This window comes from Salmo salar, chromosome ssa05 (assembly GCF_905237065.1).
Source record: "Salmo salar chromosome ssa05, Ssal_v3.1, whole genome shotgun sequence".
Taxonomy (NCBI): Eukaryota; Metazoa; Chordata; class Actinopteri; order Salmoniformes; family Salmonidae; genus Salmo; species Salmo salar.
In genome coordinates this window covers 72544865-72558973 of record NC_059446.1, presented here as the reverse complement: position 1 = coordinate 72558973, position 14109 = coordinate 72544865, and the positions used below count along the sequence as shown (strand labels likewise).

The window sequence follows — 14109 nt, the reverse complement described above, 5'->3', positions numbered from 1 at the left end:
GTTCTCCTGTCCCCTGTCCTGTCAGTTCTCCTGTACCCTGTCCTGTCAGTTCTCCTGTCTCCCCTCCTGTCAGTTCTCCTGTCCCTTGTCCTGTCAGTTCTCCTGTCCCTTGTCCTGTCAGTTCTCCTGTCCTCTGTCCTGTCAGTTTTCCTGTACCCTGTCCTGTCAGTTCTCCTGTCCCCCCTCCTGTCAATTCTCCTGTCCCCCCTCCTGTCTCCCCTCCTGTCAATTCACCTGTCCCCCCTTCTGTCAGTTCTCCTGTACCCTGTCCTGTCAGTTCTCCTGTCCCCCCACCTGTCAGTTCTCCTGTACCCCCTCCTGTCAGTACTCCTGTACCCCCTCCTGTCAGTACTCCTGTCCCCCCTCCTATCAGTTCTCCTGTACCCTGTCCTGTCAGTTCTCCTGTCCCCCCTCCTATCAGTTCTCCTGTACCCTGTCCTGTCAGTTCTCCTGTCCCCCCTCCTATCAGTTTCCTGTACCCTGTCCTATCAGTTCTCCTGTCCCCCCTCCTATCAGTTCTCCTGTCCCCCCTCCTGTCAGTTCTCCTGTACCCTGTCCTGTCAGTTCTCCTGTACCCTGTCCTATCAGTTCTCCTGTACCCTGTCCTGTCAGTTCTCCTGTACCCTGTCCTGTCAGTTCTCCTGTACCCTGTCCTATCAGTTCTCCTGTACCCTGTCCTGTCAGTTCTCCTGTACCCTGTCCTGTCAGTTCTCCTGTCCCCCCTCCTGTCAGTTCTCCTGTACCCTGTCCTGTCAGTTCTCCTGTCCCCCCTCCTGTCAGTTCTCCTGTACCCTGTCCTGTCAGTTCTCCTGTCTCCTGTGTCACTAACTGTCTGGATCAATATGGGATGGAACTGCTGCCGTCACTCTGATCACTGGCCCAGCTTGACTGAGAGGACGGGGGTGGAGGGCAGGGATGGACAATGGCCCTGTGCTATGTGTGTGTGTGCGTTTGTTGGGGGGGGGGTTATGTGCAAATGTTTTATGAGACTGTGTCGACAACATCCTACATAAATGAAAAGGTGTTTATGTCTGGGAGCATAAGTAGGAGATGAGGGCTTTGTGTTGTGGTCTCTGTGTTGGGGGTGTTTTAACTGAAGAAGCAGGAAGGGAGCAGAACTCAGGGGAATAAGAGACAGCTTGTCAGACCAAGAGCTCAACTACTGCTTCAACAAGCCCCACTTGACCCAGTGTGTTAGCACACACACACACACACACACACACACACACACACACACACACACACACACACACACACACACACACACACACACACACACACACACACACACACACACACACACACACACACACACACACACACACACACACTACTACAGGGACATGGACACTACACCACAGTCTGGGTCAGTGTGCCCCCTGAAGAAGTAAAGTCTTCATTCTTCACTGGGTGGGGGTCAATAGGAGAAATATCAAGAAAGACACCATGGAAAATCGAGAGGGGGAGGAGGGAAAGAGAGAGAGAGGAGGGGGGAGAGAGAGAGGGGAGGGGGAGAGAGGGAGGGGGAGGGAGGGATGTGACACATTTAGGTCATAGTGATGTAATGGCCACTCCTCTGTGAACAAGTGGCAGAAACCACAGCGGGAGAGAGAGAGAGAGAGAGGGAAAGAGAGAGGGAGAGATGGAGGGAGAGAGGAGATAAGTTGACACAAGTTAATGACTCAAGGAATTGAGCAAGCAGAAAGTCTGAGGAAAGTAAGGACACAGAGAGAGGGGGAAGGGGTATTGACTGAGATGTGGAGAGCGGGAGCCTGTGTGGTGCTGTGTGTGTGTGCTTGTATGTTTGTCTGTTCCTACACTTTTAGATAAACGGGTTCCAAAAGGGTTCTTCGGCTGTCCTCATAGGAGAACCCTTTTTGTTTCCAGGGAGAACCCTTTTTGGTTCCACGTAGAACCGTTTTACATTTACATTTACATTTTAGTCATTTAGCAGACGCTCTTATCCAGAGCGACTTACAGTAGTGAATGCATACATTTCATACATTTTTTTCCTCCGTACTGGTCCCCCGTGGGTTCCATGTAGAACCCTCTGTGGAAAGGGTCCTACATGGAACCCAAAAGGGTTCTACCTGGAACCAAAGGGCTCTACTTGCAACCAAACAGGGTTCTTCAAAGGGTTCTCCTATGGGGACAGCCAAATAACCATTTTGGGGTTTTCTAAGAGAGAGAGAGAGAGTGTGTGTGTGTGTGTGTGTGTGTGTGTGTGTGTGTGTGTGTGTGTGTGTGTGTGTGTGTGTGTGTGTGTGTGTGTGTGTGTGTGTGTGTGTGTGTGTCTATGTGTGTGTGTGTGTGTCTATATATGTGTGTGTGTGTGTCTATATATGTGTGTGTGTGTGTGTGTGTGTGTGTGTGTGTGTGTGTGTGTGTGTGTGTGTGTGTGTGTGTGTGTGTGTGTGTGTGTGTGTGTGTGTGTGTGTGTGTGTTATCCCTGGACTGTTGACAGTTGAAGGTAAAGGTCCAGTCCAGTAGTTCTCTGTGGGGCTATCTGCTACCCTCTCCTCCACAGGCCAGGGCTGGTCAGGGGCCTCCCAGTCCCAAGCTAGCTAACAGCTTCATTAATACTGCTGCTCTGAACCAAGTCAACTGCAAAATGTCTTCATGCTCTAATGGCTTACATCTGGGCTCTCCCCGCCACTCACATGGTTTGTCCCACTTTGATTGATATTTACTGAGAAATAACCACTCCAAGTCCACTCTGTGGGTCTGTGGCTTGGCCTCCCAGATGGGGCTAAACAGATCATAAGGAGTGGGAGCCCCAACAAACACAGGGTTTTTTGTGTTCTAATTATTCTGTGATTATGTTAGTTGATCAGGTCATTGACTAATGATGTGGATGTGACGTCATGCCATTGTTGTCCCTGTTTGGTCGTTTGGATGAAAAAACTGATAGCTGAGACGGTTGCTGGGCCGTGGTCGCCGTGGTCACTGAGGGTCTTTATTCTACATTGTCTATGTGGCTCAGGTATAAATATCTGTGTAGACACCAACAACTCAGTTGTACGGCTCTAAGGGGGTTCCTGGCACATTCAAGATCGGAGCTGATGAATGATATGTTTATTCAGCAAATGCTGTAATCCAAATGGACTTAATGTTAACCTATTCATTAGTAGTGACCTGTGCTGGAATTAAACCCACAACCGCTTGGTGTTACAAGCACCATCCACGCTCTAACCAGCTCAGCCATCAGAACCACTAACTCCTCTCAGATCCTCTAGTGATGACAGGGAACAGAGCAGGAGACAAGCAGCACACTATTCTCTCCTCAGCAGAAGACCTACAGTAGAGAGAGAGAGAGGAGAGAGAGGAGAGAGAGGAGAGAGAGAGAGAGAGAGAGAGAGAGAGAGAGAGAGAGAGAGAGAGAGTGTGTATGCTCAGCAGAAGCACGACTGAGCATGAGACACAATTACACCTGTTCACCCAGACATGAAACAGCCATTTTACATCATGGGGCTTTCTAAGGAGGTCCACATCAGTTTCATGTCACATAGTTCCTTTAACAATGATGATATATATATACACTGCTCAAAAAAATAAAGGGAACACTAAAATAACACATCCTAGATCTGAATGAATGAAATAATCTTATTAAATACTTTTTTCTTTACATAGTTGAATGTGCTGACAACAAAATCACACAAAAATAATAAATGGAAATCCAATTTATCAACCCATGGATGTCTGGATTTGGAGTCACACTCAAAATTAAAGTGGAAAACCACACTACAGGCTGATCCAACTTTGATGTAATGTCCTTAAAACAAGTCAAAATGAGGCTCAGTAGTGTGTGTGGCCTCCACGTGCCTGTATGACCTCCCTACAATGCCTGGGCATGCTCCTGATGAGGTGGCGGATGGTCTCCTGAGGGATCTCCTCCCAGACCTGGACTAAAGCATCCGCCAACTCCTGGACAGTCTGTGGTGCAACGTGGCATTGGTGGATGGAGCGAGACATGATGTCCCAGATGTGCTCAATTGGATTCAGGTCTGGGGAACGGGCGGGCCAGTCCATAGCATCAATGCCTTCCTCTTGCAGGAACTGCTGACACACTCCAGCCACATGAGGTCTAGCATTGTCTTGCATTAGGAGGAACACAGGGCCAACTGCACCAGCATATGGTCTCACAAGGGGTCTGAGGATCACATCTCGGTACCTAATGGCAGTCAGGCTACCTCTGGCGAGCACATGGAGGGCTGTGCGGCCCCCCAAAGAAATGCCACCCCACACCATGACTGACCCACCGCCAAACCGGTCATGCTGGAGGATGTTACAGGCAGCAGAACGTTCTCAACGGCGTCTCCAGACTCTGTCACGTCTGTCACATGTGCTCAGTGTGAACCTACTTTCATCTGTGAAGAGCACAGGGCGCCAGTGGCGAATTTGTCAATCTTTGTGTTCTCTGGCAAATGCCAAACGTCCTGCACGGTGTTGGGCTGTAAGCACAACCCCCACCTGTGGACGTTGGGCCCTCATACCACCCTCATGGAGTCTGTTTCTGACCGTTTGAGCAGACACATGCACATTTGTGGCCTGCTGGAGGTCATTTTGCAGGGCTCTGGCAGTGCTCCTCCTGCTCCTCCTTGCACAAAGGCGGAGGTAGCGGTCCTGCTGCTGGGTTGTTGCCCTCCTACGGCCTCCTCCACGTCTCCTGATGTACTGGCCTGTCTCCTGGTAGCGCCTCCATGCTCTGGACACTACGCTGACAGACACAGCAAACCTTCTTGCCACAGCTCGCATTGATGTGCCATCCTGGATGAGCTGCACTACCTGAGCCACTTGTTTGGGTTGTAGACTCCGTCTCATGCTACCACTAGAGTGAAAGCACCGCCAGCATTCAAAAGTGACCAAAACATCAGCCAGGAAGCATAGGAACTGTGAAGTGGTCTGTGGTCACCACCTGCAGAACCACTCTTTTATTGGGGGTGTCTTGCTAATTGCCTATAATTTCCACCTGTTGTCTATTCCATTTGCACAACAGCATGTGGCATTTATTGTCAATCAGTGTTGCTTCCTAAGTGGACAGTTTGATTTCACAGAAGTGTGATTGACTTGGAGTTACATTGTGTTGTTTAAGTGTTCCCTTTATTTTTTTGAGCAGTGTATATTCCTTAAGACAGTTCCCTTAACACTGATGATATATATTCCTTAACACAGTTCCCTTAACACTGATGATATATATTCCTTAAGACAGTTCCCTTAACAATGATGATATATATATTCCTTAAGACAGTTCCCTTAACACTGATGATATATATTCCTTAAAACCTGTTGAGGACAGACGTTCCGCTTGCGGAACCCTGTTCCGCCGGCGGGACCCCTCGCTAACAGCCAATGGAATAGCAGGGCGCGAAATACAAAACAACAAAAATCTCATAATTCAAATTTCTCAAACAACCAACTATTTACACAATTTTAAAGATAAACTTCTCGTTAATCTAACCACATTGTCCGATTTCAAGAAGGCTTTACGGTGAAAGCATAGCATTAGATTATGTTAGGACATCACCTTGACAAAAAAAAACACACAGCCATTTTCCAAGCAAGGAGAGGAGTCACAAAAACCAGAAATACAGCTAAAATTATTCACTAACCTTTGACGATCTTCATCAGATGACACTCCCAGGACTCAATGTTACACAATACATGTATGTTTAGTTCGATAAAGTAAATATTTATATCCCAAAAAAACATTTTACATTGGCGTGTGATGTTCAGAAAATGTTTTGCTTCCAAAACCGTCGGTGAATGAGCACATCAATTTACGAAAAAAATACTCATCATAAACGTTGATAAAATTTACAACAGGTATTGAAAGAATTATAGATACACTTTGTAACGCGGGTCGTATAAAGGGGACCAAGACGCAGCGTGTAGAGTGCTCATACTTTACTTTAATGAACACACTTAAACAAAACGACAGCCAACAGTTCCGTCAGGTAACTAACAAAACGGAAAACAACTACCCACACCAACACAGGAAAAACAGGCTGCCTAAGTATGGCTTCCAATCAGAGACAACGATAGACAGCTGCCTCTGATTGGAAACCATACTTGGCCAAAACATAGAAAACAAAAACATAGAATGCCCACCCACCTATCACGCCCCGACCTAACTAAACAGAGAAAAAACACAGCTCTCCTAGGTCAGAGCGTGACACACTTCTCCTTAATGCAACTGCTGTGTCAGATTTCAAAACAGCTTTACGGCGATAGCACATTGTTCAATATTCTGAGTACAGAGCTCAGCCATCAAAGCAAGCTATAAAGTTACCCGCCAAGTTCTGGAGTCAACAAAACTCAGAAATAGTATTATAAATCTTCACTTACCTTTGCTGATCTTCGTCAGAATGCACTCCCAGGACTCCCACTTCCACAAGAAATGTTAGTTTTGTTCGATAAACTCCATATTTATGTCCAAATACCTCCTTTTGTTCGCGTGGTCAGATCACTATTCCAAAGGCAAAATGCGTGAGCGCAAAATCCGAGACGAAAAGTCAAAAAGTTCCATTACCGTTCGTAGAAACATGTCAAACGATGTTTACAATCAATCCTTAGGGTCTTTTTATCATAAATATTTGATAATATTCCAACCGGACAATAGCGTATTCATTACAGAGGAAAAAGAAGGAACTTCTGCCTCAGGCAGTCCACTTGTTGAGTCAAGCTCTTATTCTCTCCCCAGTCACAGTAGAAGCATGAAACAAGGTTCTAAAGACTGTTGACATCTAGTGGAAGCCTTAGGAAGTGCAAAATGACCCCACAGACACTGTAGTTTGGATAGGCAATCACTTGAAAAACTCCAAACCTCAGATTTCCCACTATCTGGTTGGATTTTTCTCAGGTTTTTGCCTGCCATATGAGTTCTGTTATACTCACAGACATCATTCAAACAGTTTTAGAAACTTTAGAGTGTTTTCTATCTAAATGTACTAATAATATGCAAATATTTGACTCTGGGCCCGAGTAGCAGACAGTTTACTCTGGGCACGCTTTTCATCCGAACGTGAAATACTGCCCCCTGTCCCAAACAGGTTTTAAGACAGTTCCCTTAACAATGATGATATATTTCTTTCATCACATTCCCAGTGGGTCAGAAGTTTACATACACTCAGTTAGTATTTGGTAGCATTTTTAACCTCCCTGGGCAAGGTGGGATGCTTGCGTGACAGAAAGCGTCTCCTTCCTGAGCGGTATGACGGCTGCGTGGTCCCATGTTGTTTATACTTGCTGACTATTGTTTGTACAGATGAACGTGGTACCTTCATGCGTTTGGAAATTGCTCCCAAGGATGAACCAGACTTGTGGAAATGTACAATTTTTTAACTGAGGTCTTGGCTGATTTCTTTTGATTTTCCCATGATGTCAAGCAAAGAGGCACGGAGTTTGAAGGTAGGCCTTGAAATACATCCACAGGTACACCTCCAATTGACTCAAATTATGTCAATTAGCCTATCAGAAACTTCTAAAGCCATGACATAATTTTCTGGAATTTTCCAAGCTGTTTAAAGGCACAGTCAACTTAGTGTATGTAAACTTCTGACCCACTGGAATTGTGGTTCCATGTAAAACCTTTTCCATGGAGGGTTCTACATGGAACCCCAAAGGGTTCTACCTGTAACCAAAGAGGGTTCTACCTGGAACCAAAAAGGGTTCTCTTCTCTTATGGGTACAGCCGAAGAACCCTTTTGGAACCCTTTTTTCTAAGAGTGTACGTTTGCTGTTTGATCTGCATTATGTTATATCTATTTTTTTACTTTTTTAAAAATGTAATCTTTATTTAACTAGTCAAGTCAGTTAAGAAAAAAATCTTATTTGACGGCCTACCCCGGTCAAACCCAGACGACGCTGGGTCAATTGTGCGCCACCCTACGGGACTCCCAATCACGGCCGGTTGTGATTCAGCCTGGAATTGAACCAGGGTCTGTAGTGATGATTCTAGCACTGAGATACAGTACATTAGACCGCTGCACCACTCGGGAGCCCAATATGTCTAGGAAATATCTTTCTCCAGGTCATGTAACCTCATGTTGATATTATGACAGTAAGTACTGGAGCTATCTGATATGAACTGGATAGTGTTAAATGTTCAGACCTGTTTTTCTGAGAGGGACAATCCATTAACCTGTTGAGGACAGACGTTCCGCTAGCGGAACCCCGTTCCGCCTGCGGAACCCCTAGCCAACAGCCAATGGCATCGCACGGCGCGAAATACAAAACCAACTAAAATACCACAATTCAATTTTCTCAAACAATCAACAATTTTACACCATTTTAAAGATAAGACTCTCGTTAATCTAACCACATTGTCCGATTTCAAAAAGGCTTTACAGCGAAAGCAAAACATTAGATTATGTTAGGAGAGTACATAGACACAAATAATCACACATCCATTTTCCAAGCAAGCATATATGTCACATAAAACAAAACCACAGCTAAATGCAGCACTAACCTTTGATGATCTTCATCAGATGACACTCCTAGGACATTATGTTATACAATACATGCATGTTTTGTTCAATCAAGTTCAGATTTATATCAAAAAACAGCTTTTTACATTAGCATGTGATGTTCAGAACTAGCATACCCACCGCAAACTTCCGGTGAATTTACTAAATTACTCATGATAAACGTTCACAAAATACATAACAATTATTTAAAGAATTATAGATACAGAACTCCTTTATGCAATCGCGGTGTCAGATTTTGAAATAGCTTTTCGGCGAAGTACATAGCTCGGCCATCACGGCTAGCTATTTTGACACCCACCAAGTTTGGGACAACCTAAACTCAGAATTACTATTAGAAAAATTGGATTACCTTTGCTGTTCTTCGTCAGAATGCACTCCCAGGACTTCTACTTCAACAACAAATGTTGTTTTGGTTCCAAATAATCCATAGTTATATTCTAATAGCTCCGTTTTGTTCATGCATTCAGGTCACTATCCGAAGGGACGACGCGCAAGCGCATTTCGTGACAAAAATTTTCTAAATATTCCATTACCGTACTTAGAAGCATGTCAAACGCTGTTTAAAATCAATTTTTATGCTATTTTTCTCGTAAAATAGCGATAATATTCCAACCGGGCAACGTTGTATTCATTCAAAGGCTGAAAGAAAAAAATGGAGTAGTCTCGTGACCACGCATCTCCAGTGTCACTGTCCCCAGGCTGACCACTTACAAATTCTCCTGCTGTTCTTCGCCCAGAGACAGCAGACACCCCATTCCACTTTCTGGCGGTTTTAGAGAGCCAATGGAAGCCTTAGAAAATGTCACGTTACAGCAGAGATGCTGTATTTTTGATAGAGATGCAACAGAAGGACAACAAATTGTCAGACAGGGCACTTCCTGTATGGAATCTTCTCAGGTTTTGGCCTGCCATATGAGTTCTGTTATACTCACAGACACCATTCAAACAGTTTTAGAAACTTTAGAGTGTTTTCTATCCAAATCTACTAATTATATGCATATTCTAGTTTCTGGGCAGGAGTAGTAACCAGATTAAATCGGGTATGTTTTTTATCCGGCCGTGAAAATACTGCCACCTATCCCAAAGAAGTTAAGGCATGAGGTGTTTTTATATGAGACTGAGTGTAACCAGGGCAGGGCTTAAAGGGACATGGAGCAGATTAGAACATGTTATTACCATTCAATATGCATTTCCTGAACAAACGTCAATAACTATAAAATGTCACAGACGTACAGTGGAGAGATGGAGAGGGAAACGGGGAGAGGATAGAGATAGACAGAAGGGAGAGAGGGAGGAGAGGATAGAGACAGACAGACAGACAGACGGGAGAGAGGGAGGAGAGGATAGAGACAGACAGAGGGAGGAGAGGCTAGAGATAGATAGAGGGAGGAGAGGCTAGAGATAGACAGGGAGGAGAGGATAGAGATAGACAGAAGGGAGAGAGGGAGGAGAGGATAGAGATAGACAGAGGGAGGAGAGGCTAGAGATAGACAGAGAGGATAGAGATAGACAGAAGGGAGAGAGGGAGGAGAGGATAGAGATAGACAGAGGGAGGAGAGGCTAGAGATAGACAGGGAGGAGAGGATAGAGATAGACAGAAGGGAGAGAGGGAGGAGAGGATAGAGATAGACAGACGAGAGAGAGGGAGGTTAGGATAGAGAGAGAGAGAAGGGAGAGAGGGAGGAGAGGATAGAGGGAGAGAGGGAGGAGAGGATAGAGGGAGAGAGGGAGGATAGAGATAGACAGATGGGAGAGAGGGAGGAGAGGATAGAGAGAGAGAAGGGAGAGAGGGAGGAGAGGATAGAGATAGACAGAAGTGAGAGAAGGAGGAGAGGATAGAGACAGACAGAAGGGAGAGAGGGAGGAGAGGATAGAGATAGACAGACGGGAGAGAGGGAGGAGAGGATAGAGAGAGAGAAGGGAGAGAGGGAGGAGAGGATAGAAAGAGACAGAAGGGAACAAGATATTTGCCCATGGAACCATGTGTATTCATGTCTCCTGTGTGTGGCTGCATCTGCGCTAGGACAAGTCTCTGTGTGTGTGTGTGTGTGTGTGTGTGTGTGTGTGTGTGTGTGTGTGTGTGTGTGTGTGTGTGTGTGTGTGTGTGTGTGTGTGTGTGTGTGTGTGTGTGTGTGTGTGTGTGTGTGTGTGTGTGTCAGATTAGAATGCTGGGAGCAAGAGAGAATGAGCACATAAGAGAGAGAGAAGGAGAAATTGGGTCAGTGATCTAAATACCAAGTACAATGTCAACAGCAAATTATACACTTCATTGCCATCCATCCATCCATCTCTCTCTCTCTCTCTCTCTCTCTCTCGCTCTCCCTTTGTTTCTGCTTATTATTCTCTTTTGGTTCTTTCTAATCTTTCTCTCTTTTTTCTTTCTCTCTCTTTCATTGTGTCCCTCTCTTTTTCTCTGCCACCATTTCAGTCCCATCCCTCTTTCCTTTCTACATCTCTCTCTCTCTCTCTCTCTCTCTCTCGGTCACTGTTAATGCATTGCGGTGTCCACTGCTGTTTGTTAATGTGTGTTTATTATTAACTCATTTTCCTCCCCATCCTCTATACCTCCCTCTCTCTCTCTCTCCCTGTTCCTCACCCTTCCTCTCTCTCTCCCTGTTCCTCACCCTCACTCTCTCCCTCTCCCTGTTCCTCACCCTCCCTCTCTCTCCCTCCCTGTTCCTCACCCTCCCTCTCTCACCCTCCCTCTCTCTCCCTATTCCTCACCCTCCCTCTCTCTCCCTGTTCCTCACCCTCCCTCTCTCTCCCTCCCTGTTCCTCACCCTCCCTCTCTCACCCTCCCTCTCTCTCCCTATTCCTCACCCTCCCTCTCTCTCCCTGTTCCTCACCCTCACTCTCTCCCTCTCCCTGTTCCTCACCCTCCCTCTCTCTCCCTCCCTGTTCCTCACCCTCCCTCTCTCACCCTCCCTCTCTCTCCCTGTTCCTCACCCTCCCTCTCTCTCCCTGTTCCTCACCCTCCCTCTCTCTCCCTCCCTGTTCCTCACCCTCCCTCTCTCACCCCCCCCTCTCTCCTTGTTCCTCACCCTCCCTCTCTCTCCCTCCCTGTTCCTCACCCTCCCTCTCTCCCTCCCTGTTCCTCACCCTCCCTCTCTCACCCCCCCTCTCTCCTTGTTCCTCACCCTCCCTCTCTCTCCCTCCCTGTTCCTCACCCTCCCTCTCTCTCTCCCTGTTTCTCACCCTCCCTCTCTCTCTCTCTCCCTGTTCCTCACCCTCCCTCTCTCTCCCTCCCTGTTCCTCACCCTCCCTCTCTCACCCTGCTCCTTCCCTCAGTATAGTGAGTGGTAATGTAAAGACATGTGGGCCTCCTCCTTCCCTCAGTATAGTGAGTGGTAATGTAAAGACATGCGGGCCTCCTCCTTCCCTCAGTATAGTGACTGGTAATGTAAAGACATGCGGGCCTCCTCCTTCCCTCAGTATAGTGAGTGGTAATGTAAAGACATGCGGGCCTCCTCCTTCCCTCAGTATAGTGCGTGGTAATGTAAAGACATGCGGGCCTCCTCCTTCCCTCAGTATAGTGAGTGGTAATGTAAAGACATGCGGGCCTCCTCCTTCCCTCAGTATAGTGCGCGGTAATGTAAAGACATGCGGGCCTCCTCCTTCCCTCAGTATAGTGAGTGGTAATGTAAAGACATGCGGGCCTCCTCCTTCCCTCAGTATAGTGAGTGGTAATGTAAAGACATGCGGGCCTCCTCCTTCCCTCAGTATAGTGAGTGGTAATGTAAAGACATGCGGGCCTCCAGTTCATAATATACATAAGCTGTATTAACCGTCCATTGTGTGGAAACAGAGGGAGGGTGGATGGAGGAAGGGAGGGAGAGGGGGATGCAGACAGAGGAAGGGGCAGAGGGCAGAAGAGGGAGCAGTAATAGAAGCTGTGTGATTGGCTGAGAGGGGCGGAGGGGAGGGCAAATAGAAAGTGCGGGTTATTGTTGGCAATAGAAACAGCGGGAGAAGTTTTGTAGTGAAGTCGTGTTCCGTGTCACAGCCCTATAGAACACATCTGGTAATGTGTGCCAGAGGCATGAAAGATGGATGGAACAATTCCCTTTTCTCTCCACTCCTCTACCAGTACTTCTCTCTTTCTCTCTTTCTGTGTCTCACATTCCACCCTCTTTTCCCACTATAACTACCCCACCTTCCTTATCATCTCTCTCCCTCTCGCTAACGTCTCAATCATCCTCTCTCTCTTTCTGATTCCCTCTCCTCCACTCTCACTCATCCCTCACCACCTTCTCTCTCTTTCTAACACCTCTCCTCCTCTCTCTTCCACTCTCACTCCATCCCTCTAACGGTCTCAATCATCCTCTCTCTCTTTCAGATTCCCTCTCCTCTCCTCCACTCTCACTCCATCCCTCCCCACCTTCTCTCTTTCTAAGAGGAGGAGAGAGGAGCAGAGTGGAGGAGAGTGGAGGAGAGTGGAGGAGAGAGGAGGAGAGAGGAGGAGAGGCGTTAGAAAGAGAGAAGGTGGTGAGGGATGGAGTGAGAGCGGAGGAGAGGGAATCAGAAAAAGAGAGAGGATGATTGAGACCGTTAGAGGGATGGAGTGAGAGTGGAGGAGAGAGGAGGAGAGGGGTTTCTCACTCCCCCTCGTACCTCCTCTTTCCTCCTCTCCTCCTCCCTCTTCCTCTCTGCTCCTCTCTGCTCCTCTCTCCTCCTCTCTGCTCCTCTTTGCTCCTCTCTCCTCCTCTCTGCTCCTCTCATCTCCTCCTCTCTCCTCCTCTCTCCTCTTCTCTGCTCCTCTCTCCTCCTATCTCATCCTCTCTCCTCCTCTTTCCTCCTCATCTCTCCTCCTTTCTTCTCCTCTCTCCTCCTCTCTCCTCCTCTCATCTCCTCCTCTCTCCTCTTCTCTGCTCCTATCTCATCCTCTCTCCTCCTCTTTCCTCCTCATCTCTCCTCCTTTCTTCTCCTCTCTGCCCCTCTCTGCTCCTCTCTCCTCTGCCCTCTGTCTTTCCCCTTTCTTCTTTCCTCTTTTCCACTACCAAGTTCTCTCGCTCTCCCTCTTTGTCCCTCTTTCTCCATCTCTCTCTTTCTCCCTCTTTCTCATCTATCATTCTCTCTCTTTCTCCCTCTCTCTCCCTCTCTCTCTCTCTCCCTCCCTCTCTCTTCTCTCTCCTTCTCCCTCCCTCTATCTTTCCACCCCTCTCCGACTTCACGCCTGTGTCTGAGAGTAGATCTGTGCTCTTCCAGACAAGTGAGAACACAGGAAACCTTTTATCTGTTTAAACATCTCCCCTGTCTCTCCACGTCTCCTCTATTCCCTCTCTCTCTTTATACTGTCTCCCTGTACACATGCATTCTCTACAAACACACCCACAGACACGCGCACATACCCACACACACACTCACACACACCTCTTGTCAACCTTTGGAGGTGGTACATGCTGGTGAAAAGGTTATCTAAATAAGGTCAGAGGATGTGAGAGGTGTTCAGCAGAGCACTCAGACTATCATGTCCAAGGACTGTCACACACACACACACACACACACACACACACACACACACACACACACACACACACACACACACACACACACACACACACACAATGACAGATACACACACACAATGACAGATACACACACACACACAATGACAGATACACAC

The 14109-nt window shown here is 47.0% G+C and overlaps 1 protein-coding gene across 2 annotated transcripts in view; it reads left to right on the top strand.

Annotated features, from left to right (window-relative positions):
• Positions 1–14109, top strand: part of LOC106605839 (ephrin type-B receptor 5) — a 65381-nt gene that overhangs the window by 36702 nt on the left and 14570 nt on the right. The window lies entirely within an intron of this gene.